General features: G+C 43.7%; 1 long non-coding RNA gene and 1 pseudogene across 1 annotated transcript in view; one reads left to right on the forward strand and one right to left on the reverse strand.

Annotated features, from left to right (window-relative positions):
• Positions 1–27,274, reverse strand: part of LOC126293363 (uncharacterized) — a 1,719,051-nt gene that overhangs the window by 1,261,818 nt on the left and 429,959 nt on the right. The gene's annotated exons all lie outside the window — the stretch shown is intronic.
• LOC126293847 (5S ribosomal RNA) lies at positions 13,843–13,960 on the forward strand (annotated as a pseudogene).

Consider the following 27,274-nt stretch of genomic DNA (forward strand, 5'->3'; position numbering starts at 1 on the left):
AAGTTGCAGGTAACTTCTGTATGTTATAAAAGAATTAACAAATTTTTAATTCAACGTAACTTACAAATTTTTAAAGCGAAATCGCAGAGAAAAATATAACATTTATTAAGCGTTTTCTACTGTTCATGTAATATAAGAAGTAAGAAATCATCTTCATTTGTAGACAGATTAATAACTCGTGATATGAATAGCGTTCTCGGTGTTCCTTTTCAGGCTATGGCATTTGAATCTAAGCTACAAATTAGAACTTTTCTGTGTTATGAAGAAAAAAAATTTTTCAGAAATAGATGTACTTATTTTTGAAGCGAAATCGCAGAGAAAGGCGAGTCGTTTTATAAGTGTTTCCTATTCTTTATTTACTTGCATAATAACGATGTGAATACCCTCATTTCTAAATATTTCATCCATTTATGACTCGAATATTGTTCTCCGGATTCCTTCGAAGACGGTGACGATTAAATCCGAGAGAAAACTAAGTACCACTTTTCTGTATTTCGAAGAAAATTAACTAGTTTCTGAAGGCGATGTACATATCTTTACAGCGTAATCGAAATGAGGAAAAGAGTATGTTTTACTGAATTCGTTTTTAATATACTAAAGTGGATGCATGAAACAGCGCTGAAGTGTTCATATGGAGATGAGCTGTCTTCTGAAGTTATGAACACCCAAGCAACTTTTAATGAAGTTTAGAGGAGGGGAGAAAAATCTCATCATGTTGGTATGATTCATTGAGTGTAACCTCTAGATCTACTACATTTTTTTCAAAAAACTGTCAAGTTCCAGCTTAAACAGACGTCTAAGGTAACGTTTTAAGAGCTTGTACACTTCCCGCGAAACTTGGTCAAGAAAAGTGTTGTATTTTTGTGACGCTAAGATCGGTTCAAACAAAAATCTATTAAAGGCAAAATTTGTGACAAAATGCGATTAAGTAAAATTAATGAAACGGGGGATTTTTTTTTTTCTTCCAGCCGTCACTAGTAGCTAACAACGTACAGCTCTTTGCAAATCTAGACTTTTCTGGTTTTTAAAGTTACAAATAGATAATTTCTGCGCACGAGGAAACATTAGATTAGAAATTTTAACGACCTGAATTATGATTGGACAAGGTGCGTTATTTCGAAATCATTCAATTATTTAAGGGTGGATTACCCCAAATATTTCGTATTTTGTCGGATGTCACGAATTAGCCTGTTAGAAGCTGAGAGGAAAGGTGCAAGAAAAACAGATTTGTCTACATAACAATTAATTTTTAATTTTTGTGTGTGTTAGTTACTGGAAGTTTTAAAAAATGCACTTTAATTAAATTTGTTTTAGTATAACACCAACTATTTCAAACTGCTGCGTCCAGTACATAATGCGAGTTTTTTTTTTTTCCGAAGAGAACGTGAACTTCAGCGCTGTGTCCCTGCAAACGGCTTGACAGAAAATCTGTGAAAATGCTACGCAACTCACTTTTACATACTGGTTATGTCAGTGTTATTTATTAATATTTGTGTAGTAGTATTGAAGTGTTATTCTATTAGTGGATGTTCCAATTTTTTCCCAATGACGATGGTGTACCGTATCCAAATTGGCGCCCGGAGAGTTTTATATCATCTTGCGACGGAAGAATCAGTAAGAAGTTGTTATCAATACGTGCTTTTTATGCAGAAGACTTTTGTATACACACACTTTACTGGAAACCGTTCTGAGGACGAAGGATGGAAATAAGGGTGTAGATGTGAAACACGTAGAGAAAAAAAAGAAATGGGTGCTTTTAGCTGAAATTAATAAAGATTTAGTTTTTAAAAATTTAAAAACTTTAGATCATTAACATCGCAGTGTGAAAGACGTAGATTTCTGAGCTACTTCGCACGTCAGCACTCATATTCTAATGCCTTCAATATTTCAGAGAAACATTCATAAACTATTTGCCCTATGACCTCGTCTAAAAGCAAAGCATATGATTACATTACTTTGAAAGAAACTTTGAATAATGGAGGTGCAAAACTCGTTCTACATATTTATTTTTCATTTTATGGACGAGACAATTAATTAATACTGTGCATTTAGGGGCTTAAACCGCAGACAGCGGGACGAGGGGAATGAAAACTCAGTCATAGTGATTTTGCACTACAAATTCTATTTATAGAAAATTCTGTGTCACTGGTATGTTTAATGTGCAGCTCCTCGTTACCGATGATTTCGAGAAAACGAGACTGAGTCAGAGCTGTACAGATACGGAACTAATGCACATATTAAATTAACTCTTCTGTTCCAGAGCGGACAAGAAAGAATCGAGAAGAAAACAACTGCCAATATCGAACACCACGTAGCACAAACCAATATGTATGTAACAAAATTATACTGCTAAGATCGTAGAACTTTTCCCATAAAGAAGTAGTTATGAGAGATAAACAGTAAAAAAACTATTTTATTCCTACCCCCACAGAAACAAGTAAAATTTAAATGTGTGTGTATTTAATACGCTACGTTGCTCATTTCGACATGAAGATGCCAAATGTGATCTCTCTACCTACGAAGCAGCCTCGTAACAAATACGAACAATATCACTGATATCTGCTCCGCTGATATTAGACACATAGTATAAATGCATGTAGGCAACTGTTCTAGCTTCTTATGACATTATTATTTTTAATGCAATTATAATTAACTAAGCTAACTTCAGTCTGGCACACACCTTATCCTCAGTTAAATAACAGCTGGATTACAATCTGACTAATAGTTGTTCACAAAAAGGATAAAAAGAGTCCTTACAGAATCACTGTTGGAAAAATATGTCCAGTTGGCCAGTCAATATGAGACATGCAACTCCAGCTAATTAAAATTTCGTTCTTGGAACATTTCTGAAACCGTGTTTTCGGAGAAAAAGATAATATATTTTGTTATAATATGTTTTAGATTCCTCGAAAGTACTCTTCAGCTCAGTCCCGGTTTTCGTGTTGCTTTTTCGTATCACAATAGGTAATGATATTCACAAAATATATGTATGAAATTTGGCGATTCAATTCGGTTTTAGATGGAAGTAGTGCGTAAACCATGGGAAAATTGGGAACTATAAAACAATTCCCACTAGATGCTGAGTATGCTGATGAGAAGCATAACAGAAAAGTACACAAACAAAGGGATTTGTTAGAAAAACAATCCAATAATAACTGATTCCTTGCTAACAAAGCGACTAAAGCTATTTAAGTAGCAGGACTACTCGTTGAAAAAACTCTTTAGATACTTCTTTAGACTATATTACTTACAGATAATGAATTCTCGTATCCATGGCCTCAAAAAGATATTCAAACGACGTTCAGAGATTCCTTACACACATGTTTAATGTTTTTTTTGCAAATTGGCAATCATACGAAAACTTTTCTGAGACGTCTGTCGTTCACGTGGTTACGCAATTTCCCATTTCTTCATGTCACTTTCACATTTATTAGTATGTACATACCCACCTACAGTACACAACGTTCTGAATAATATTATTTTACATAATTGAGCTACTTTTGTCCTGCTTCCTCAACTGTCAAATTCTTAATGGCGAATACCTCATCACTTGTCCAATTAATCTGTACCCCTCCTGTTTATTCTTGGTTTCTTTCTACGACACATTTTTATATTACTAACTATTGCATGTAATTTTATACATCCATCTGCAAACCTGCTTTTTACGCTTCCCTACCTTGCCTTCAGCGACTGGTTTCCCTTTACGTCCACTAGATACTTTCAACTGTTATTTTGTTAACCATGAGTATCTGTCAGGCTCGTTTTATATCACATAAATGAAACAAAAGGATTTTCAGTCCACGGAAAACCAAAAAACAAATGCTACCGAAATTAGTGTTACGAGAGTACGTATCGTGCTAAAGCAAGGTCAGCTGCGAATTTTTCTCCCAGCTACTTCTCCGCGTGTTATGCTGCCCTAATAGGATCGGGAAAAAGAGGTTCTGTTACAAAATCGAAATTATGGAATGAGAGTGTCCTCGCTAAGGAATTAAGTATTGTTTGCCTGTCTCTGCTGCAGGGGGTAAACTCGAGCCACAGACCTGGAGACCCATTCTGTGCAGTATGTAGAGGATAACCTTGAATCACAAATCCAGCCAGCTTGTTAGCTGCCATCAGATTATAAGCGTGTTGCGTCACGAATTTAATCAGACGTCATCTCTACAATGCTGAGACGTGTTTAAGAGAGATGTTATCGCATACCACTCAGAGGCAACACGAAGCCGCTAATTATGTTAATTGACCCTTGTCTCGCCACTTGGTATCATAGTCTCATAATTAAGAAACAAAAACGTAATTTCAGATTCTATGCGGCTGCCTTTTTGTAACAGTAGCGATGACTTTTGACTTCATTTTCCAGGTAAGAGCAGCATGGATAGTAGTCACGTGATGCAAGGAAATTATCTGTTTAAGAAATCCTCTTCAAAACGCGTAATAATTCTTGTAGGACAAACTCCAGAGAACAGAAACTTTCTTTCCTTTGAAATAAATAAATAAATACTGTATGGTTATCGTTTGAGTGAAAGCGGATAATCAGGCAATAAGAAATTTTGATAGTTTAAACATAGCATGTACCTTGTGTTTTGCAGAAGGAGCGAGCATTATCGATCTTTTCTGACAACCAGTACCTACCAGTATACGCCGGCACATTAAAATTACTTCACTTGTTCTCATTTACATCGTCTATATAAATGTCGCGAAGTGTGAATGAAATGTTTCATTTTTTTCGATTCTTGAGATACACTGTAGTAAGTTGATTTATATGGGGAGGGTTTCTGTGTTTCATACAAGTTTCACACCGTCACATGGGGCTCGTATGTGCCAGTCTGACAGTTTTTCTTACACAGATTCGGCACAAAAAGCTTTCACCCCCTGAAGAATTAGTAAAAACCCCTTTTACTTTGATTTAAGTGTGTCGCGATGTATGCCATACCTGCAAAAAACGTAACAGTCACATCTGTCGGTGACAACAGGTATCTACTAGGAAATCTTAAGACAAAAGTTGTACATACCTAATATTACCTATCATCTAACAAAGCAGGGAACTCCTGACATAGGTACCAAGATATCTTAAGTATGTTCCGGAAATAATAATAATAAGGGCTAAAATCAAACTAAAATGCGGTCTGAATTCACTGCTTAGCTGCTTCCCTGACGGAAATCTCCCTATTCGTTATTTATTGCGATGCTAGGCGTAACTGTTCATCTGTCCAATCGCGACACTACAGTTCTTCGACTTTTTAGTATTTTTACGACCCATACCTGTAAATGACAAAGGGCAAATGTGCCAAAAATTAGTGGTACATATTCACCGCCGTAAGTGCTGACTTCTCAGAACTCCACGTCGCATACTGAAACCATTCAATTTATAGAAACACCCCTACACAGTTATCTTCTACAATAGTTGACTTTACCTTCTCGTGATTTAAATCGCTTTATAGTCAACAAACAGGACTGGACATCAGTTATGAATAAAACTGAGGCAGCTGCCGCTTCTTTGTGACGAAGTTGAGTTGAAATGAATAGGATAACGCCAACTTCCAGTCCCCGTGTGGAAAAATACTTCAGCCCAGCCGGGAATCGAACACGGGATACCGTGATCTAGAGGCAGTGAAGCAGACCAATAGACCACAAACTGCTGGACATTGAAAAAGTAGTGCGAAAGCAGAACAAAAGAACCTCGGAATATCTCTAAAATGGCTCTCAAGACTGGGGAGATTGCGTAAATGCGGGCAAGAGTGGCGCTACGACATTTTGCGAATTCGGCTATGCTGTGACTGTCCGATTGCAAGCAATTGGCGGGATTGACCTGAATGAGTTACTTTGCGTTAAAAGAACATGTCCAAAATGTAATTAAAAAAAGGCAGGTGGTTCACGTAACATAATACCAAGAGCCATAGTTTTTCTTTATCATGAACTGTCACATCATGTTTTAAACGACGTTCATACAGAAAATACGGCATTTAAATTACTAATTACAACACACAAAAATAGGTGTAGCCGCGTACGATTTGAAAATATTTTACAACAAAGTAACAGAAACATTTTTTTATTATATGAAAGTACAAACTGAGGTATGACTGGACATATATCTCACATTTCAACAAATAAGTTACACAGTTCTCTAAACGAGTTTCTTTTTTTTAAATTCCTTATGACATATTTCGTATAGGCCTACAGTAATCATCGGAAATCGAACTCAGAATATTTTAATTTATTTGAAAGTAACCTAATTAGTTTTAGTAAACGATAATATTTTTACATACAACATTTTTCACAATTTTAGTAAGTAGTTTACAAAAATCTCAGTAACTGTTAGACAGCTCACATTGAAACTGTTATGCCGACTTCTTATTATAATTATGTATATTCCTGTCTTAACGACTGTGAGAGAAACATTATTTGTTAACTTTTGCTTTAATCATTTGTTACCTTCATACATAAATGTAGAAATAACGGATGCGCGGTTGAGAAACTGCTTTCATTACGAAAGTGAAAAACCATCCGTTGTAGTTTATAAATTTGTCCATTTTGACAGGTCACTCAAGTATTTGAAAAATGACACAGTATTTTCCACGTAACTTGCAACGGTTGTATACATTTGTGCACTCGAGAAACCCGTCATGTTAACAAGGCCCATCATTACACCTGCCTATGAAGAAAATAATTTTTTCCCCAAAATGTCGTTTTTCTTGCAGGGTAGATTCCAATTAAGAGTCTTTCTTCACCGCTCAAAACTGGAAACATTTCATCGGCAGCGCATATGTGAATGATATAAAATAAAGGTGCAAAGCTGTCTGAAGAGCAACACGTCAGTTCGCAAAGCTTCCATTTTTAGTAAACAATTTACAGTGTCCGGCCGCTGTTTTAGCTTTCGTTAGTAGTTAACCTGCGACAACACTTAAGCAGTGTAACAGTTTTACTTTGACAGTGAATCTCAGTAGGATAAATTATATCCTAAACCCAGAAACATCAATATCTGCCACACTGTACTATATTCAAATTACCTTGCGTCTTACGAAGCTCAGCGGTTACAGTATAAGAGGCGTTGCCAAGTCCCTTGGGCGCTACAATGAAATAGGTACCTAATGACCTAGCTATCGACAGCGCGTGAAACATTAACAGAAAACATGCTGAAGTTGCTGGCACCTATAGCGCAGACAAATAAATTAACAATTATATCGCTGGAAACTTCTCGTCTATATTTCTGTTTGAAGCAACATCTAATTAACATTCCGAAATCACTGTTTCCCGCATACAAAGACAGTATTTTACAGCAATAATATTTGCAAGACTATGCATTACGTACCCGAGATAATGCAGAAAAAAATGAACACGTATATTTCTACTCATATATTTCTCAATACCAGCAAATAAACGTGGGCGCGCGTTGGAACTTGAGTACACAGAGAGATAAAGAGAATACAAAAATAAGAAAATAACCATCGTAAAGTCGTATATTTTAACATAAGACGTAGTAATATACAGAAACGAGAAAATTCAGTGTAGTGAGCACAAAATTAAAAGTTTAAAATGCAAGTAAATATTGTATCTAGAGAACAATCTCGGCTAATCTCTCAGTTTATAGATCGTCTGTAGGCCAACCACATCCGAGTTTTCCTTCATCTTCCGAAAAAAAAATTATAAGATAAACACTTTCCTTTGAGAGGACACGACCGATTACGTTTCTCGTCCATCTCCAGTCGGATGTATTGCTCCGTCTTTAATGACCACGTCCATCTCAATAATAAAGCGCATAGTTCCCTTCGTGATGAATTCCACATACTAACACAGGCACACTCGTTCAAAAAAATATATAAACTGAGGTGGTCGAGTACGAGTTCGTTAATTTACTCGAAAGAAGAGATTACACATATTTTAGACTTTGAGGTCTTCTTGTAGTAATTTACTTGTCCTGATGCTAAAGCTGAAGTCAATATAGAGATATGACATGCCATGGATCCAGATTTAATACATTCAGTTATGTTAACATGAATGCTTATACCATTACAACAATCCCGTCTATCGAAATAAATCTTCTGAAAAGAAAGTAGTTGACCATTTTAAGCCAGATAGCAGCATATCCTAAGCTGCTTACAACACTTTGAATTGTGAATTCATCTATACAGGTGGTAATGATTCGTCTATAACGCAAGAAATTAACACACAAATACCATCATTTTCTTATCTCTATCATATTTAATTCTGTATAGAATAAGAAAGAGGGGATGTTTTGTAAAGAATCCAAATTTGTATTCTGCTATATTTGTAGTAGTTTTCGTAAGAAGAAGCGGAGGAAAAAAATGCCTCATTTGTAACAAAACATTACTAGGCGTACTTCGGAACTAAACTAGGATACCAACTAAGGTCTTTGACTCTTCATATTTTGTGCAGTGTCTGTATCGAAGACTTACGAAATCGGAGAAAGGGGACAAAACAATCAGTAAGTATAGGAATACCAGTGGTGTGACGTGAACGTTAAAATCATAGTACTGACTACCATATCTGTACGCGAAATATTAAGGATTTTAATGTAAAGCACAAAATAGGTATGATATATCCAAACCTGGTACCTTTTGTGAGACCAGTGGGACATGACTCTGGTATTCCTATTTCTAATTCACCTGAAGACAGCAGTGAACTTACTTTAGATTCAACCGGCCGGTGTGGCCTAGCGGTTCTAGGCGCTTCACTGTGGAACCCAGCAACCGCCACGGTCGCAGGTTCGAATCCTGCCTCGGCCATGGATGTGTGTGCTATCCTTAGGTTCGTTAGGTTCAAGTAGTTCTTCGTTCTAGGGGCTGATGACCTCAAAGTTAAGTCCCACAGTGCTCAGAGCCATTTGAACCAATGAACCGTGGATTATGGCCAACAGGCAGCTTACCGGATCTGCTCAAAGAGTTTGACACAGCTCCTCAGCTGCAGACTGTTAGGAATGGTACGAGCATACGGAATAGGTTCTCATATGTGTGAGTGAAGCGATGTAACACAGTACGCGGCCGTGGAATGCTAGTGTTCATTATAGGGAAGGGTTCATCAGGCATAGCCCTGGCAAGTGTGATAGTACCTCTCCAGTTTTCTGTATACATAGACAATCTATAGGGTGGAATCTCTTCTGAACAGCACGTTGTAAGGCATCCCAGATATGTTCAATAATGTTCATGTCTGCGGAGTTGGTGGCCAGGGGTAGCGTTTAAACTGGGAAGGATGTTCCTGTAGCCACTCTGTAGCAGTTCTGGACGTGTAGGGTTTACGTTGTCCTCGTGGAATTGCCTAAGTCTGTCGGAATGTACAATGGACATGAATCAATGCAGGTGATCAGACTAAATGCTTACGTTCGTGTCACCTGTCAGAATTGTATCTACACTTATCGGGGTTCCCGTATCACTCCAACTGCAAACGCTCCACAACATTACAGAGCCTCCAGCAACTTGAACAGTCCCCTGCTGACATGCAGGGTCCATGGATTCATGAGGTTGTCTTCATACCTGTACACGTGCATCCACTCGATGAAACGAGACTCGTCCTCCAGGCAACATGTTTGCAGTCATTAACAGATAAATGTCGGGGTTGACGGTACCATGCGAGGTGTAAAGCTTTGTGTTGTGCAGTCATCAAGGGTACACGAGTGGGTCTTCGGCTCCGAAGGCCCATATCGAATATGTTTCCTTGAATGGTTCGCACGCTGACACTGGTTGATGGCCCGTCACTGACATCTGCAGCAATCTTCGGAAAGGCTGCACTTCTCTCACGTCAAACGATTCTCTTCAGTCGTCGTTCGTCCCGGTCGTGAAGGATCTTTTTCCGGCCGCAGCGATGTCGGAAATTCGGTGTTTTACCGGATTTCTGATATTCACGGTACACTCGTGACATGGTCGTACGGGAGAATGCCCACTTCATCGCTACCTCGGAGATGCTCTGTCCCATCGCTCGTGCGCCGAGGTAGCGATGAAGTGGGCATTCTCCCGTACGACCATGTCACGAGTGTACCGTGAATATCAGAAATCCCGTAAAACACCGAATTTCCGACATCGCTGCAGCCGGAAAAAGATCCTTCAAGACCGGGACCAACGACGACTGAAGAGAATCGTTCGACGTGAGAGAAGTGGAGCCTTTCCGAAAATTGCTGCAGATGTCAGTGAAGGGCCATCAACCAGTGTCAGCGTGCACGTTCAAACTCACTTAAATCTTTGTAACCTGCCATTGTAGCAGCTGTAACCCATCTAATAACTGCCCCAGACACTTGTTGTCTTATACAGGCGTTGCCGACAGCAGCGCCACATTCTGCTTGTTTACAAATATCTGTATTTGCATAAGCATGCCTATACAAGTTTCTTTGCCGCTTCAGTATAGATTTGTAGTAGGTAGGTTCCATCAACACGCGAGTGTTACGAGATGTTTCGTGAAATCAAATGGGAATCCCTGGAGGGAAGTACGTTGTCATCGCGAAACGCTATTGTGAAAATTTAGAGAAACAGATTATGCAGCGATCCTGCTGCCAACAAGCTGCATGTCATGTTAAGCACTTTGAAATTAGGGTTCGCATCGAGGCACATAGACGGTAGTTCTTCCGCTCGCTCCATTTGCGAGTGGCACAGGAAAGGGAATGACTAGCAGTGGTACAGGTACCCTCCGCCGCGCACCGTATCGTGATTTACGCAGTATGTAACCAGAGGTAGATGCAGACACAGATACTGTCCTGATCCATGGCAGATGAAGCCCAGTGTTCGCGGAGCAATCCTCAAACAATGTAGAAGCACTTTAGAAAAGACTGGGTGGGCCATTTTCAACGTTGCTTCTTCTCCTCCTGACAGCCTGAGCGGCGTTCAAAAATGGCTCTGAGCACTATGGGACTTAACAGCTGAGGTCATCGGTCCCCTAGAACTTGGAACTACTTAAACCTGACTAACCTAAGGAGATCACACACATCCATGGCCGAGGCAGGATTCCAACCTGCGACCGTAGCGGTCACGCAGTTCTAGACCGAAGCGCCTAGAACCGCACGGGCACAGCGGCCGGCCTGAGCGGCGTGTCGTGAAATCTCATTTGTGGCCGGAATCCACTTTCTTGTCGTTCGTGGCACGCGAGACAAATTACGCGAATTATTGCTTCGATAATTAAACGGGAGACGTTTACTGGCGTACCCAGATCAATTTAATGCACTCGTATACTATTAAAAGCAGCCCTTAAATGCCGGTCGCCAGCCTCTCTATGACCAGTCAGACAAAAATGGTCATTAACACCATATAGCTATCTGACTGTGTTCTTGAACATTGCGACGTCTGACTATAGAACTGGAAAGCTTGCATCGCTAACAGTCAACAAACTCCACCTATGTTTCCTTGCAACTTCCAATATTAATCTCTACAAATACAGAACAAGATAACAGTTCAAAGACTGTAGGTCAAAACACAAACAGAAACACAACGTATCGAATTTCCACAGACACAAAAATGATTTATTGGCTTAAATTAGACCTCGGCCATACTAATTCTTTCACTAAACATAGCTCCAGCAAGCTAATCGCTCCAACATTCGATCCAGGACCTTTATAGATGAATCAAATGTGCAAACACTAACCCAACAACACCCGTCTATAAAATCGAAAATTGCTTGTCTGAATTCCAGACTTGCACACGGCAGCGCATTAGCGAACTTCTTTAAGCCTTCCGTATTGAAAAAAAAAAAAAAAAACAGCATGGTGGATCAGAAAGGATCGCTCACTCTCAACGCAAGCAATGCTCCTACATCCTCAATTTCGCGGACTCCCAGCAACTGTTTTAAGATTCACGTCTTTCAGCCAATCAGCCGAAGGACATGTATCAAAGCATTTTCATTGGTCATTTCCTGGTTCCACTGACAGCGCTCCCTACGAGGTGCCGCCTGCTGACAGGACTTTTCGTAAGATTATTTCCAACGAATAATGGGAAGCCGGCCGCGGTGGCCGAGCGGTTCTAGGCGCTTCAGTCTGGAACCACGCGACCACTACGGTCACAGGTTCGAATCCTGGCTCGGACATAGATGTGTGAGATGTCCTTAGGCTAGCTAGGTTTAGGTAGTTTTAAGTGACTGATGACCTCAGATGTTAAGTCCCATAGTGCTCAGAGCCATTTGAACCATTTGAATGATGGAAAAACAAATGCGTCATGCGAAAGTCAGTAGCTCTTCAACCAACCTCGACCGCAAACCACAGATTACAGAAAGACCGACTCTTCAGTTCCAGACTGCCAGCTCTCGTGCTCTTAACACTCAAAAGACGACCCTACGGCGCAACCAGGGAAGAGATACTGAAGTACATTTATATTAAACGTGTTCGCAATTGCGAAAATGGACGGACAACCATCAGCTATAGAATGTAAGGACGACAATGAAAATTTGTGCCGGACATGGATTCGAACCCAGATTTCCCGCTTATCCGAGTCGTCACGTTGCTATTTGTCTATCCGTGCACGACTCACGGCCAGATCCTAATTTCCATAACTCTGTCCAAAGGAACTTTGCATCATAATTTAGAATAACACAGGCACTGCAATATCGTATCATACTGAAGTACGGTTCAGCCTCCAATAATTATTGCCTGTGTGTTTATTAAAGTATACTAGAAGAATTAAAACGCGGTTTCTTTGTTCCTTTATTAGCATCTAGCCATAACATATTCATAACGGAACAGAAATCTGTTTAGACGCTTATCACTCTGTTGAAAACAGTAATCCAACGCACCACATACGCCAAGAGCAACCGAAAGCGTTGAATAGGCATCCTGATCACTGACTCTACAACATTCATGTCTGTGGAGCAGTTTTCAATCAATTCTGACACAGTTCAGGACAAGTGGGGCGTCGTGGTGAAAATAGGTGGCGAATTACAGTCGGTGACACAATTCAGGAGCAGTGGCCGTAAGGCATAGATATGCTGTGGAGAGAGAGCAATGCGCATTGATGGGCACAATTCAGAACTAGCTGCTGTGGGGAACTCTCGTACTGAAGACAGAGAGCTACGTTTGTTGGTTGAGACAATTCTAAAGCAGCGGCCGTCGAGCATTGTCGTGCTGAAGAAAGAGATGAACATTCACTGGCACAACTCAGGTGCGGAGGTAATGGGACGTTGTCGTGCTGGAAATAGTGGCTGATGTGCATTGGTTGACAGAATTCAGGAGCAGTGGCAGTTGGGCATTTGAGTGCTGAAGACAGGGGGTGATGAATGTTGCTTGGCAGAAAAATGTTCAAATGTGGGTGAAATCTTAAGGGACATAACTGCTAAGGTCATCAGTCCCTAAGCTTACACACTAATTAACCTAAAATATCCCAAGGACAAAAACACACACCCATGCCTGAGGGAGTACTCGAACCTCCGCCGGGTTGGCAGAACCCAGGAGTAGTGGCTGTGGGGTGCTGTCACTCTGAAGACAGAGAGGTATGTTCGTTGGTTGGTTCACTGCTGGGGCTGGAGCCACGAGCATTGTCATGCTGAAGTTAGAGAACAGATTGACACATTGAGCAGTGGCATGGGGAATTGTCATGCTGAAGATAGATGGGGATGTATATTGATTGATCGGGGCTGCTGTATCAGTGTGCATCATGAGGGAGCAGAGTAGACAGATTCTGTACACTGGTGTTCTGCTGAATTTAGTAGCATTAGCTGTTGTTCTTCCTCGCGATCTTAATAAGTTAGCCTACCGTAGCCGTATTTTCAAATTTCCCTCTAGAAACATCTAATGCTGAACGTCCCTAGTTGCATGTGATCAGTATCAATGTAAGATACCTGCTGGTGGGCTAGTCCCGAACACTGAACTAATAGTATACAATTTACAAGCAGTTTAAATGTGTCGTCTTAATAGAATAAACCGGCAACGGCTTTGCCGCAGTGGCTACACCGGTTCCCGTAAGATCACCGAAGTTAAGCGTTGTCGGGCGTGGTCGGCACTTGGATGGGTGACCGTCCAGGGCACCATGTGCTGTTGCCATTTTTGGGGGTGCACTCAGCCTCGTGATGCCAATTGCGGAGCTACTCGACCGAATAGTAGCGGCTTCGGTCAAGAATACCATCATAACGACCGGGAGAGCGGTGTGCTGACCCCACGCACCTCTTATCCGCATCCTCCACTGAAGATGACACGGCCGTTGGATGGTCTCGAGGGGCCACTTTTTTTAATAGAATAGAAAGAAGTTTATTTTTCTGTCGTTTTCAGATATCTCCTCAGACGAGATCTCAAGTCACAGCTACTCGTATTCCCCATTTCAAATTAAAACGCCTCCCGTCCCTACGATTCGAGCCGCCTGCTTCAAGATAAAGAGCTCCAGTGAAGCTCCATACGATACCTGTGACAGTTACGAAAGTGTGTACAGCTCCTGTTGCTTAATGGAATAATGCGGTTTGTCGCCAATTTTCTTGCCACCTGTTTCCAAACGACAGGACACCTTCCAACCAGTTTCCCCGTAAACCGGCGTTCTGCGGAACCGGCCCAAACCGTTTGTATCGCTGTCTGACTGCGAGTCCACTCAGGGGGACACGGGCGGTGGTCGCGAGATAGCTGCCCACCGTACCATATCAGCGGAGCGAGGCGAGGCAAGAGCGCTCGTGTCGCCCGGCAGCGGTCGAGAGGCTATAGATAGATAGCGCGGACGTGTCCGTCCGGAGCAAGCAGCGAGACGGATCGCAGGCGCCCGCTGGAGGCGAGGCGTGGGCGGCTACACGAGAAACCACTCAGCGGACAGGCGTCGCCGCTGGACAAAGCGGTCGCGCCTCTGGAAGCGGGCCAGTGCAAGTGGCAAGTGGTCCAGCTGTGCGCGTGTACCCCGCCACCTGCCGGTCCCAGCGTATCGTGGGCTCCAACTTGAGAAAAGCAGGCTTCGACTGTGACAATTGCTTCCACTCCCGTTTGAAACTTCCTCGTAGAAGAAAACTGTGTGATTAGCTACGGAAACAATCTGCCAGAGAGGTAGATCAGTAATGTCTCCCAATATTCTTTGTTCCAGGAGTGTCAATTCCGCAATAGATTTCTTGTGGAGTCTGAAAACTTGGAAGTTAATCATGGACGTCGCCAGAAATCCAGGAGACGCACTGTCAGGAGACCATCCTGACTGTCGCCTATGGCCCAAACACCAGAGGTAATGGATTGGGGTGCCACTTTATTTCAGAGCAGGACACATTTGTTTGACATCAGTGGCACCAAAACAGCACAGCGGTATATCGGAGATATTATACGGCCCGTTTTGCTGCCCTTCATGGCAAGCTATCCTGGGCTTATATTTCAACAAGATAACGCCCGACTGCACAGAACAAGAGTTTCCCTGCTTGTCTTCGTGCTAGCAAAACCGTACCTTTGCCATCACGGTCGACGCATCTCTCCCCAGGTGAGAACTTTGGGAGAATTATGGGCAGGGCCCTCTAACCATTACGGAACTTTGACAATGTAACGCGCCAATCGGACAGAATTTGGCACGGTATTTCTCAGGACCACATGCAACGACTCTACCAATCAATGCCAAACCCAACAGCTGCCTGCAGAAGGGCCAGAGGTGGACCAACGCGTCACTGACTTGCTCAACTTGTGAAGCTCGTTCCTTGGAATGAATCGCGAAATATTTGTGAAACTGTTATGGATTGTTTGTCTTTATATTTGGATCACATCCACATATTTCCGTCCCATTCGGATAATTCCTTCGTAGTGTGCGCATTTTTTATTTTTATTTTTTCTTCGTAAGTGAAATATGTTTATCCCTTGAACTGCAACGTCAGATGGACTACATCGCTGTACGTTTTGCATCAATACGTCTCTGCTGTCGGGGACATCAGTCCAAAGACTGGTTTCATGCAGCACTGCAAACTGATCTGTACCAACGGTGTTGCCGTAATAGTAACACCGGTTACCGTCACACCACCGGAGTTAAGGCCTGTCGCGATGGGCTAGCACTTGGATGGGTGACTATCCGGCCTGCCGAACGCTGTGGGCAAGCAATGTGCAGTCAGCCCTTGTGAGTGGCTCCGGTCTCGTAAACTGACACAAGGGCGGGAGAGCGGTGTCCTCCACATCAGCTTTCGGTGACGCCTATGGGAGAGGATGAGACGGCGGCCGGTCGGGATGGCTGGGTCCACCAGGGCCTGTGGACGGAGTTTACGTTTACACTGATTTGTCCTGCGCTTTCCTCCTCATGGCTGCGTAGCAGTTTCAGCCAGAGTTGGTCTGACTGCTATGGCCAAGCTTTGGTCTCCTTTGATTGACAACAACTGATTTCCCTCCTCCTACCCCTTTCCCTTATAATTCCTTAATAATAAACTACTTGTCATTAGCACCTGGCTGAAACTTTCTTATAAATTCGTGTCGCCCTCCATCGGTAATGCTGGAATTCATTATGGTTTTGGCCCACCGTTAGCTTGATGACAGCTTTTACTCTCGTAGGCATACGTTCAATCAGGTGGTGGAAAGTTTCTAGGGGAATAGGAGCCCATTCTTCACGGAGCGCTGCACTGAGGAGAGGTATCGATGTCGGTCGCTGAGGCCTGCCACGATGTCGGTGTTCCAAAACATCCCAAAGGTGTGCTGCTGTAGTGTAACAGCTAGCATTCCTGTCTAATAGGCAAGGAGACCTGGGTTGATGCCCCGGGTGTAGCACATATTTTAATTCATCATTATCGCAGATTAAAATGAGACTCATATGTCTCGAGGAAAATGTAATTATAAGATCTATGAATCGTGCATTATCCAAATTTCTGGAGCATCCCTGTGTGACAGTGGTCCAATAAATGACGGCATGGGAAAGTGAAGGCAAGAGTACCCGTCAACAGTACAGTCCACCACTTCTCAGAACTACAGGGGAGATTCGTGGTACTGTCCGTCAAGCACATCATATCTATTGACACGTCCGCCTGAAATCCGAGAATAAGCAATGGATTCTATGCCATTCCGCACCAATGGTGGGAGTTTAGTAGGGGACGAGGGAACTACCGTGGCGTGTGTTGGTTCCCAACTCAAACTGCTGCGTCGAAAGTCGTGCCGTGACCCTTAAATACGGACTGCTGATGAAGTGATGAAGGGCTTAGCATCGACTTCACGATCCGTCAATGTTTCGCTCTACCCGGGATGACCATCGCCGGCATTACGATGACCTGGGAGAGGTCCCATTCTTCCAATGCTTTTAAGCAGTGTTATTCCTAACCTCATTGTGTCGGGAGCCACCGGGTGTGGCTTGAGATCACGGCTGGAGATGATGGGGGAACTGATGGCTCAACGACACGTCACGGACACCTTGCATCCTCATGTGTCACCTCTCTTGCGACAGTATCTTAATGTCATTCTCAACAAGACGATGTTCGACCACACATGGCACGTGTCGTTAATGAACTATCTGGATGACGCTGAGGGACCCCTATGGCCAGGAGGTGTGCGAGATCTGTCCGTGATACAAAAGTATCGGACCAGCTAGCACATCAATGCCGTACCAGTGCCATTATCTACCCTCAGGAGAGGGTTCAACGGATCTCTGACACTCTACCCACCCGAATCAATGCACGTATCGAGGCCAGAAGGGGCGAAACATCACACTTATAAGCAGGCTCGTACTCTTAAATTCTTTGTAAAGCTGACTCGATTTTGTAATCGCTGAAATAACATTACATACGCTATCAATCTCTGAAGTTTCATGTCGTTTCCTCCTGCTCATCTGGGTGCTTCATGTTTTTTGCTACGCAGTGTGTGTCCATAACATAGCGAACGCGATCCGCAGTGATCAATGACAAGCGCTGGAAGTCCACTACATTTCCGACCCCTGAAGTCAGCTGTCTAATCTGTTAAGTCTTTCACTTTCTTGGTGCTGCTTTTCGCATATAGCGTGACGAAACGCCCCGCCGGGCAGTTCTCTTTGAGTGCCCGTCTCGGCTGGAAGACTAAAACGGCCGGGTGACGTCACCTGTCCACAAGCCTCCCGGCGGGATTGTTGGCGACCTCGACAGGATGACATCTGCGCAAGGAGAGCCCGAGACTTATAAAAACGTACTTCCTCAGAGCACCCAGCTTTCTTCTGCGTTGAGACACACACTAAATATCTTTAACTGTTCACTGTCTGTCACATCCTCACGATGTGTGTGTATTGTATACCTGTGGATTCTCTCAGCACGACCAAAAGCTTCTAAACCTACTCTGTGCTCTTTCCATTTCTTCAGCTGTTGCTCTCACAATGGATGTTACACCATTTATTCTGAGCGAAACTGCCAGATGCGTAAAGGAGCTACATCTAAGTTCACTTACAGGATGAGTCTGAACTGTCGACAAAGTTTCGGAAGATGGTGAGCGATATATTTTGTAAGTTTTTGGAATTTCCTTAGGCAATAATGGATTCTTCGTGGTGGTCCAGTCACACGTCCATTCCATTCACCAGATGTGACAAAGGACATTTTAGACTTGAGGCATGTAAAGAGAGAAATCATCCGAATGGAAATCAGTACATATGTACAGACAAACAAATGATTCCAAGTTCAGAAAAATTGGATGATTTATTCAAAAGAAAGAGCTTCACAAAATGAGTAAGTCAATAAAGCGTTGGTCCGCCTCTGTTCCTCGCTAGTCGTCGGGGCTCAGTTTGACGCCGGCCTCATCACTGCAGTTTCACTTCTGTCATTGGCATGACACGTTGAACGCGTCTGGAAACGCCCGGGACAACGGTGGGATACGAATCTAACTTTCGCTCGTCATACGGATCGACAACCAATACTAAAGGCGCTTCAGTCTGGAACCGCGTGACAACTACGGTCGCAGGCTCGAATCCTGCCTCGGGCATGGATGTGTGTGATGTCCTTAGGTTGGTTAGGTTTAAGTAGTTCTAAGTTCTAGGTGACTGATGACCACAGATGTTAAGTCCCATAGTGCACAGAGCCATTTTTTGAATACTAAAGGTCTGGGGGGGGGGGGGGCGTTTCATTTCATAGCAGTACCTCTTTGGTTGTCATCTGCGGCACCCACACAGCACAACATGACTTCGATTATATTCTGCCTCCTTTTGAGATGCTACATGACAAGCCATCCTGAGCTTACATTTCAGCAAGATAATCCTAGCCCACACATGGTGAGAGTTTCAACTGCTCGTCTTTGTGCTTGCCAGACGCTGACTTTGCAGGATTTTTGGAGCATTATGGGCAGAGTTCTGCAACCAGCTCTGGATTTTGACTAACGCACCAATGGGACAGAATATGGCAGGATATCCCTCAGGAGGACATACAACAATTCTGTCAATCAATGCCAAGTCGAATAACTGTTTGTATAAACGTCAGAGATAGACCAACGCGACGTTACTGACTTGCTCAGTTTCTGAAGCTCTCTGTCTTGAATAAATCATCCAATTTTTCTGAACTTGTAATCACTTTCTTGGCTGTACATATACCTCACATTTACAGATTTCCGTTCCATTCAGGTGATTCCTACGTGGTGCGTCGCTTTTCTCTTGTGTGTATATCAAAGTATGTATTCGTCCTCATCCAATGTTGTACGTCATTCCAGGTCTCTTTCTACCTCTTCCTCTCACTATTTCCAGGTTCCCTTCCACAACACTTTGTTGCAGACAACTGCTACGCAGTGAACGACTCAGTTAAGATATTTTTTTCTGTTTCATATCACTTCCAATAATCACCCACGTTTTTCTTCATTGTTTCTTTATTCATAAAGTCTGTCAGTGCGCTTCACCTGAAGCATTCACCTCCACTACCACACTTAAAAACATTCTAAACAAGTTTCTTCTTTCTTTTTAACTATACATAATGACTGTTGCATAACAGTACACTTCAGACGTAACATTTACTAAACTTTTTCCTCATCTCCATTGGAATTCTTCTAGCAGTTAGAAACTCCTTCTCCTTTTGAATTGCTCTCTTGACCGTAGATATCCTCCTCCTCATTTCTTCTGTACAACTTCCGATCCATGTCACTGAACTTCGCCGTAATGAAAAGGATTTTAGTTCTGTCTGTCTAAAAATACGCTCCTGGAAATGGAAAAAAGAACACATTGACACCGGTGTGTCAGACCCACCATACTTGCTCCGGACACTGCGAGAGGGCTGTACAAGCAATGACCACACGCACGGCACAGCGGACACATCAGGAACCGCGGTGTTGGCCGTCGAATGGCGCTAGCTGCGCAGCATTTGTGCACCGCTGCCGTCAGTGTCAGCCAGTTTGCCGTGGCATACGGAGCTCCATCGCAGTCTTTAACACTGGTAGCATGCCGCGACAGCGTGGACGTGAACCGTATGTGCAGTTGACGGACTTTGAGCGAGGGCGTATAGTGGGCATGCGGGAGGCCGGGTGGACGTACCGCCGAACTGCTCAACACGGGGGGCGTGAGGTCTCCACAGTACATCGATGTTGTCGCCAGTGATCGGCGGAAGGTGCACGTGCCCGTCGACCTGGGACCGGACCGCAGCGACGCACGGATGCACGCGAAGACCGTAAGACCCTACGCAGTGCCGTAGGGGACCGCACCGCCACTTCCCAGCAAATTAGGGACACTGTTGCTCCTGGGGTATCGGCGAGGACCATTCGCAACCGTCTCCATGAAGCTGGGCTACGGTCCCGCACACCGTTAGGCCGTCTTCCGCTCACGCCCCAACATCGTGCAGCCCGCCTCCAGTGGTGTCGCGACAGGCGTGAATGGAGGGACGAATGGAGACGTGTCGTCTTCAGCGATCAGAGTCGCTTCTGCCTTGGGGCCAATGATGGTCGTATGCGTGTTTGGCGCCGTGCAGGTGAGCGCCACAATCAGGACTGCACACAGGGCCAACACCCGGCATCATGGTGTGGGGAGCGATCTCCTACACTGGCCGTACACCTCTGGTGATCGTCGAGGGGACACTGAATAGTGCACGGCACATCCAAACCGTCATCGAACCCATCGTTCTACCATTCCTAGACCGGCAAGGGAACTTGCTGTTCCAACAGGACAATGCACGTCCGCATGTATCCCGTGCCACCCAACGTGCTCTAGAAGGTGTAAGTCAACTACCCTGGCCAGCAAGATCTCCGGATCTGTCCCCCATTGAGCATGTTTGGGACTGGATGAAGCGTCGTCTCATGCGGTCTGCATGTCCAGCACGAACGCTGGTCCAACTGAGGCGCCAGGTGGAAATGGCATGGCAAGCCGTTCCACAGGACGACATCCAGCATCTCTACGATCGTCTCCATGGGAGAATAGCATCCTGCATTGCTGCGAAAGGTGGATATACACTGTACTAGTGCCGACATTGTGCATGCTCTGTTGCCTGTGTCTATGTGCCTGTGGTTCTGTCAGTGTGATCATGTGATGTATCTGACCCCAGGAATGTGTCAATAAAGTTTCCCCTTCCTGGGACAATGAATTCACGGTGTTCTTATTTCAATTTCCAGGAGTGTATTTTAAGTGGTATTTCCTTATTGCTTATACTCGTCAATTTTACCTTTCCTATATTTAAGAGACTCCAATCCCTACTCCCATGGTGGGTTCATGGTGTTCGACATTTTGGACAACACTTATGACAGAATGATTCTGCATCTGATAATACTGTCCTGTAAGCCAATGTAAGACACGGTGAAAAAAGTTTTGTCTTGTAGGTTTTGTTGATTGCATATTACAGGCTTTTTTCCCTGACTCGACGGTATTTTCACACGAGCAACAGTAACTCGTGCAACGATCCAAATAAATTATAATTCAATTATAATTATTACTCTGCAGCGAGCCACCAAAGACTAAACGTCTCTCATAACGATGTACTCAAAAAAAAATATTCCCTCGCAACCTACGGAACTTTGCCTGCGCAGTTCGAGTTTACCTTGTAGAGTGCCACTGCATCGTGTATACCCTGGACATTGAGTTAAAGATTAGGCTCTATTTCTCCAGATACATTTTGGGGTGTTTTTCCGTTTATTACTTTTATGACCAATCCCTGACGAATAGGGAATGCAGTGGAATCGTTCGTACTATAGTAATGGACTCACATTTTACGCAAAAGCAAAAGCAGATGAGAGATTGTTTGCAGAATGATTTGCTATAAGACCCTAATAACGTAGAAACGCAGAATTGTAACAAATTTTGAAACGTAACGTGGAATGCAATCTCCAGACTAAGTAATACTGGACGCTGAAAAGCACAACAGCTGAACAGAGACCTCTGAGCTTCTAGCGAAGAGGTAAACACAAGAACTCACCTAAGTTACTGGGTTTCTTTACATTTGCGACGGCACAGTAGCCATTTTTGGGACCTCCACTCCTGATGTCGAGACAGGGGTTTTCAGTACTGTTATCTTGTTATTATTTCATGCAGTCCCATAATATAATGTCATTGAAATTCTTTTCGAAGGCTGATTCCAGTGGTGGGGAAAATGTATAGGCTGTATTTACATTTTTAAATCCATAATTCAGCAACTATAAAGGTCAATAATTTCTTACCGCTGTTAGAAACTTAGGCACATTTTTTGCTATAATTTAGTGAAAATCGCAGCTCGATATATGCAGCGGGACAAAAAAAGTGAAGCAACCGTAGCGAAGGAGGAGATGAAATGAAACTTCACAGGTTTAGATGGTATGTAATGTTATTTGAGTAACTACGAGGGTTGGAACTTAAATAGTGGCAACTATGCAACTATTTATTTACAGCTCGTACAAAATACATACGTCTTTCAAAGTTTTACTGACCTTCAGAGTAGTGACAAGCGGCGAGGTCTATTGCCCGAGGAATTTGTAGCAGTTCGGAAGCGAATGCCGTGAAGTGTTTTCTTCAGTTTAGAAATCGAGTTTAACTTACGAGGGCTTAAGTCAGGGGAGTGCAGTAGGTGGTATAGCACTTAGCAACCCCATCAGTAGACAAATCAGCAACAGCTTGCACTGTACGTGCTTGAGCACTGTCCTGCAAATTGATGGTCACGTCCTGCAGAAAGTGTCATCACTTCTGTTTCTAAGCTGTTCGTAGGTTGTGTTCCAAAAATGAACAGCATAGAGACAGAAGTTATACACAAGCTGGTGACTACTTTGAAGGTCAGTAGAACTTTGAAACACGTATCTATTTCGTACGAGCTGTAAATAAATAGTTGCCGCTATTGAAGTTCCAACAAAGGTCTTGGCAGCGTAAGCCCACTTATTAGTACGACCTGGAACTATCTCCCACCATCCCATGGCCTGGATCCATGCACAGATTCAATTGGGAAGGGGGTCCTGAAACCGATGTATCCTCTCCTAAGGGATGAGATGTGGGAATCTTACAGGCCACAGCAGTACATCAGAATCATGCAGATAGTTCATAGAGACACGTGGCGTGTATGGACGAGCCTTGTTTTGTTGAAAATTGGCACCACGATACAGTTGCATGAGAGGTGACAGATTAGGACACACGATATCCACGACGTACCGTTGTGCCATCACAGCTCCATCAATCACTGCCAGCCGTGATCTAGAGTCATACCCGGCAGCTCCCTGAACACTGACGACAGAAATAACACTCTCTCTCCTAAACAATGAAAGAATGGGTGCTAAGTGCAAGCTGGGGACGGAACTGTAATTCGCTAGTCCGACTTCTTCTGGTCCCCGCCCAGGGTGACACAAAATGTTTCACAGAGTACATTTCTTATCCTCGCACGGAGCGTGCAGAGGTGAAGGGGTTAGGGTGTGTTTGGTGCGAAACATGGCAGTACTCGTTTGTGATGGTCAGGTGGCTAATATGCCTGCCTCCACGCGTCCATGCAGTCCAACATCTGACCACTGTCAGATCAGAACGCCCCATAAATATGGATATAGCACGATTCGACGAGCGGCCAAATGCAGACCCACAGTGAGGTCCTGTTTCAAACTTAGTCAGTTGCTGATAACGCCGTCTCACACGGTTACGCGACATCTCCGTGTTCTTCAAAGTGATCACTCACTATCTCATACTGTTCACGCCACTCATATACCATACTAGGCCCTGGAAAAACACTGAGCACCAACAAAACTGTTCCGTTCTTGTGGCCGTTCTACTTGTCACAAAGAACTGCAACTCTAATCATTTACATACCCCGCCTGTGGCGTGCACGTGTACTACGTTATACTGACATACAGCCATGCTTTTTGGGCGCTTAGATTTCTTTGTCAGGCAGTGTACATCGATGTCTGGCTCTCGCTTACTTGTAACGGTCAATGTGGCTACTTTTGTGACGCATATAAGAGATTTTGTACGAACGCCTTGTATATATAACCGTTTGCCATAACTTGTCCATATCAGTACGCGCTCTCACTAGAACGATCTCAATGTCGACGGACTGCTAGACTCCGAAACTGCTTTTCGTCACCGCTGAGGTCCGATACAGCTCAAGTACGCCGCCTGGTAACTGTAACACCTTTACTGCCAAACAACTGCAGACGCCAGTGCAGTTTATGACGGAACCCGCCTGTTATCTAAAAGCGCCCTCTAGCGGGTTCGCAGCTTGATATCCAACCCTTGAGCAAGACCAGCGACCGCAGGTGTAAGCACTTGTGTGCGCCATAGCTTGCTTGTCCAACTAATCATCTGCTGCGAACAGTAGATGCATTACAGAACGAATTTCTGTACAAGTACCAGCAGCTATTCACATTGTGAGAGCTATACGAGCGTTCTGGCATCGCAGAAGGACACCATAATGGGCTCCCTCACCGAGTGATGAAGGCAGAGCATACACTCCTGAAGCAAACCACAGTAGTGGGTTGGTGAGACGATTGTCTTCCCTCACGACATGCGTCACGTCATTTACATCGCCTGCCGAGGCCGTACGTGACGTATAACAGAAAACATGCGTCCGTTTCAAGCCTACATGAGCAAAATTTCTTACGTTAAATAAAACAGGTTCTCAGCAGAAGACTGAAAATTTCATCTACATCTAGATGTACGTCTACATCTACACGATTACTCTGCAGCGCTTATCTAAAAGTTTGGCCAAAGGTTCATAGAGCCATTGGAAACTATTTCTCAACCCCTCTGGTCTTGAACAGCACGAGGTAAAATAGACACCTAAATCATTCCGTGTGATCTACAATTTCTCTTATTTTATTACGAAGACAATTTCTCCCTACGTATGTGGCTGCCAACAAAGTGTGTTTGCATTGAGAAGAAAAATTTGATGATTTCAATTTTGTTAAAAGACCTCACCGGAAGTTAACATGTGTTTGCTTTAACTGTTGCCACATCTCCTTGCTTATCATATCGATAACACACTGTCTTCTATTTCACCATAATACGAAACGAAAAGCATTCCTTTGAACTTTTTCTATGTTCTCCAACAACGCTATAAGGTAAGGACTCGATACAGCAGAGTCGTAGTCAGGAAGTGGGCGGACAAGCGTAGTGCCGGCCGTGTCCTTGTCTTCTATTTTGCATCCTCCAAGTATTCTGACAATAAAACGCAGCCTTTGGTACGCCTTCCCAAAAACATTTTCATAGTGCTCGTTCTGATTTAAACTGTTAGTAATTCTTTTTCATCCAGACAGTGGAACACGGCAAGGATTCAGTGACGATCTGGGCGTCATGTGATATTCCATGGGTCCCAGATCACCCAGCAAAGTTACATTACCGCCAAGGTTGATGTGACTATTTTGGCTCATCAGGCCCACCCTATGGTAACATGTTTGTTCCCGAATGGTCGCACTGTGTTGCAAGGAGGCAGGGCACCTTTTAATATTTTCCAAAATGTGTTTTTGTCAACAAACTGCTGCGGTCATCGGTTCCTAGGATTACAGACTACTTTCTCTGACTTAACCTAATTTACGCTGAGGACAACACACATACCCATGCCCAAGGGAGGACTCGAACCTCCGACAGGGGAAGCCGCGCGAACCGTGACAAGACGCCAGAGACCGTGCGGCTACCCAGAGCTGCATGAACTGTCGCATGATCTCATGAGATCACACTATCGTTGAGCCTTTGTTTTCCACAATGGAGAGGAATACTGCGTGAGAGATATCTACCCTACCCCCCACCCCCACCAGCCCCCATCATCGTACCTGAATTTGCCACAATTTTTCCATAACAGTGGTATGAGACTCCCTTGAAAACCATACATGACCTTTATCTATCAGTTCTGAGACGAGCAGAAAGCATTTTTAATTCCAACCAATTTCCTACAACGTATTCGGCGTCATAATGCGTTATTTTACGTGTTTCCATATCTTTGTCGAACCCTTGTATGCCACCCATAGTGTGTGTCTGGGATGCAATGGGGAAAGTTCCCCAGGTTCCAGCCAGCAATCTTTATGAGAAGGCAGTGAATGTGTGTCAGGAATCGCAGGACTCAAGCTGGCGTTCGGAGACACTTTGCTTCCTTGCCCCAACAGAAGTTGAAAATGGTTCACATGGCTCTGAGCACTATCGGAATTAACATCTGAGGTCATCAGTCCCCTAGAACTTAGAACTACTTAAACCTAACTAACCTAAGGACATCATACACATCCATGCCAGAGACAGGATTCGAACCTGCGACCGAAGCGGTCGCGTGGTTCCAGAATCAAGCGCCTAGTATCGCTCGGCTACAACAGCCGGCCCCAACAGAAGTGTCTCAGCGCCCGTGGGAGTGAAACCTCGTACTGACGGTTGAAATCAGTTCTGAATAGAATGAAGTTTTAATAAATTAATACCCATTATGTGACGAAAATCATCAGTGGACACTTATCAGTTCTCAGTACTGCTACACTTGTAAAACAGCCTCAGAGACTCCCGAGGAAATACTGATACAATTTTTGCCCCTACATCAATGAAACCAGTACTGCAGCAGTTTAATTACGCTCAGAAGGATTACGACATGATAGTACTGGCAACAGAAATGTAGACCGCCAACGGTTCTTTGAAGTGTCTGTGGAACTTTACACCGACACAGAGGACAATAGTTCGAAGCCATGTAGCTCAAGAGTCACACCAGAATCAAAACATTTGAACATTTACAGAAACAATTACTGTTTGTTAATCGAACTAAACGTTGCTTCCATCAATACCTCGTCCACCTAGCGGTTTCTCAAAGCACTGCACCACCTTCATCAATGAATCACACATGCATCCGTTCTTGAAAAACCCCTACAAAGTTAAGAATTCCGTATCGGTGGTCTACGCCCGCGTGTGGCGGTGCGGTTACCTACTAAGCTTTACAGACAAGGTGAGGAGACTAACACATTCCAGACATCGTTACATGCTAAAAGAAGTCCATCAGTATCAAAATTTTGATGAAGTAATTTCTGAGAATTTGCCTGTGAGGAATGCACTGTATCAAAGTGAATCATCCACTATAGGAAAACAGTCGTCTGCTCAACACTTCAACTACTCTGTGAATC

The sequence above is a fragment of the Schistocerca gregaria genome, chromosome 10 (genome assembly GCF_023897955.1).
Source record: "Schistocerca gregaria isolate iqSchGreg1 chromosome 10, iqSchGreg1.2, whole genome shotgun sequence".
In the NCBI taxonomy this organism is placed as follows: Eukaryota; Metazoa; Arthropoda; class Insecta; order Orthoptera; family Acrididae; genus Schistocerca; species Schistocerca gregaria.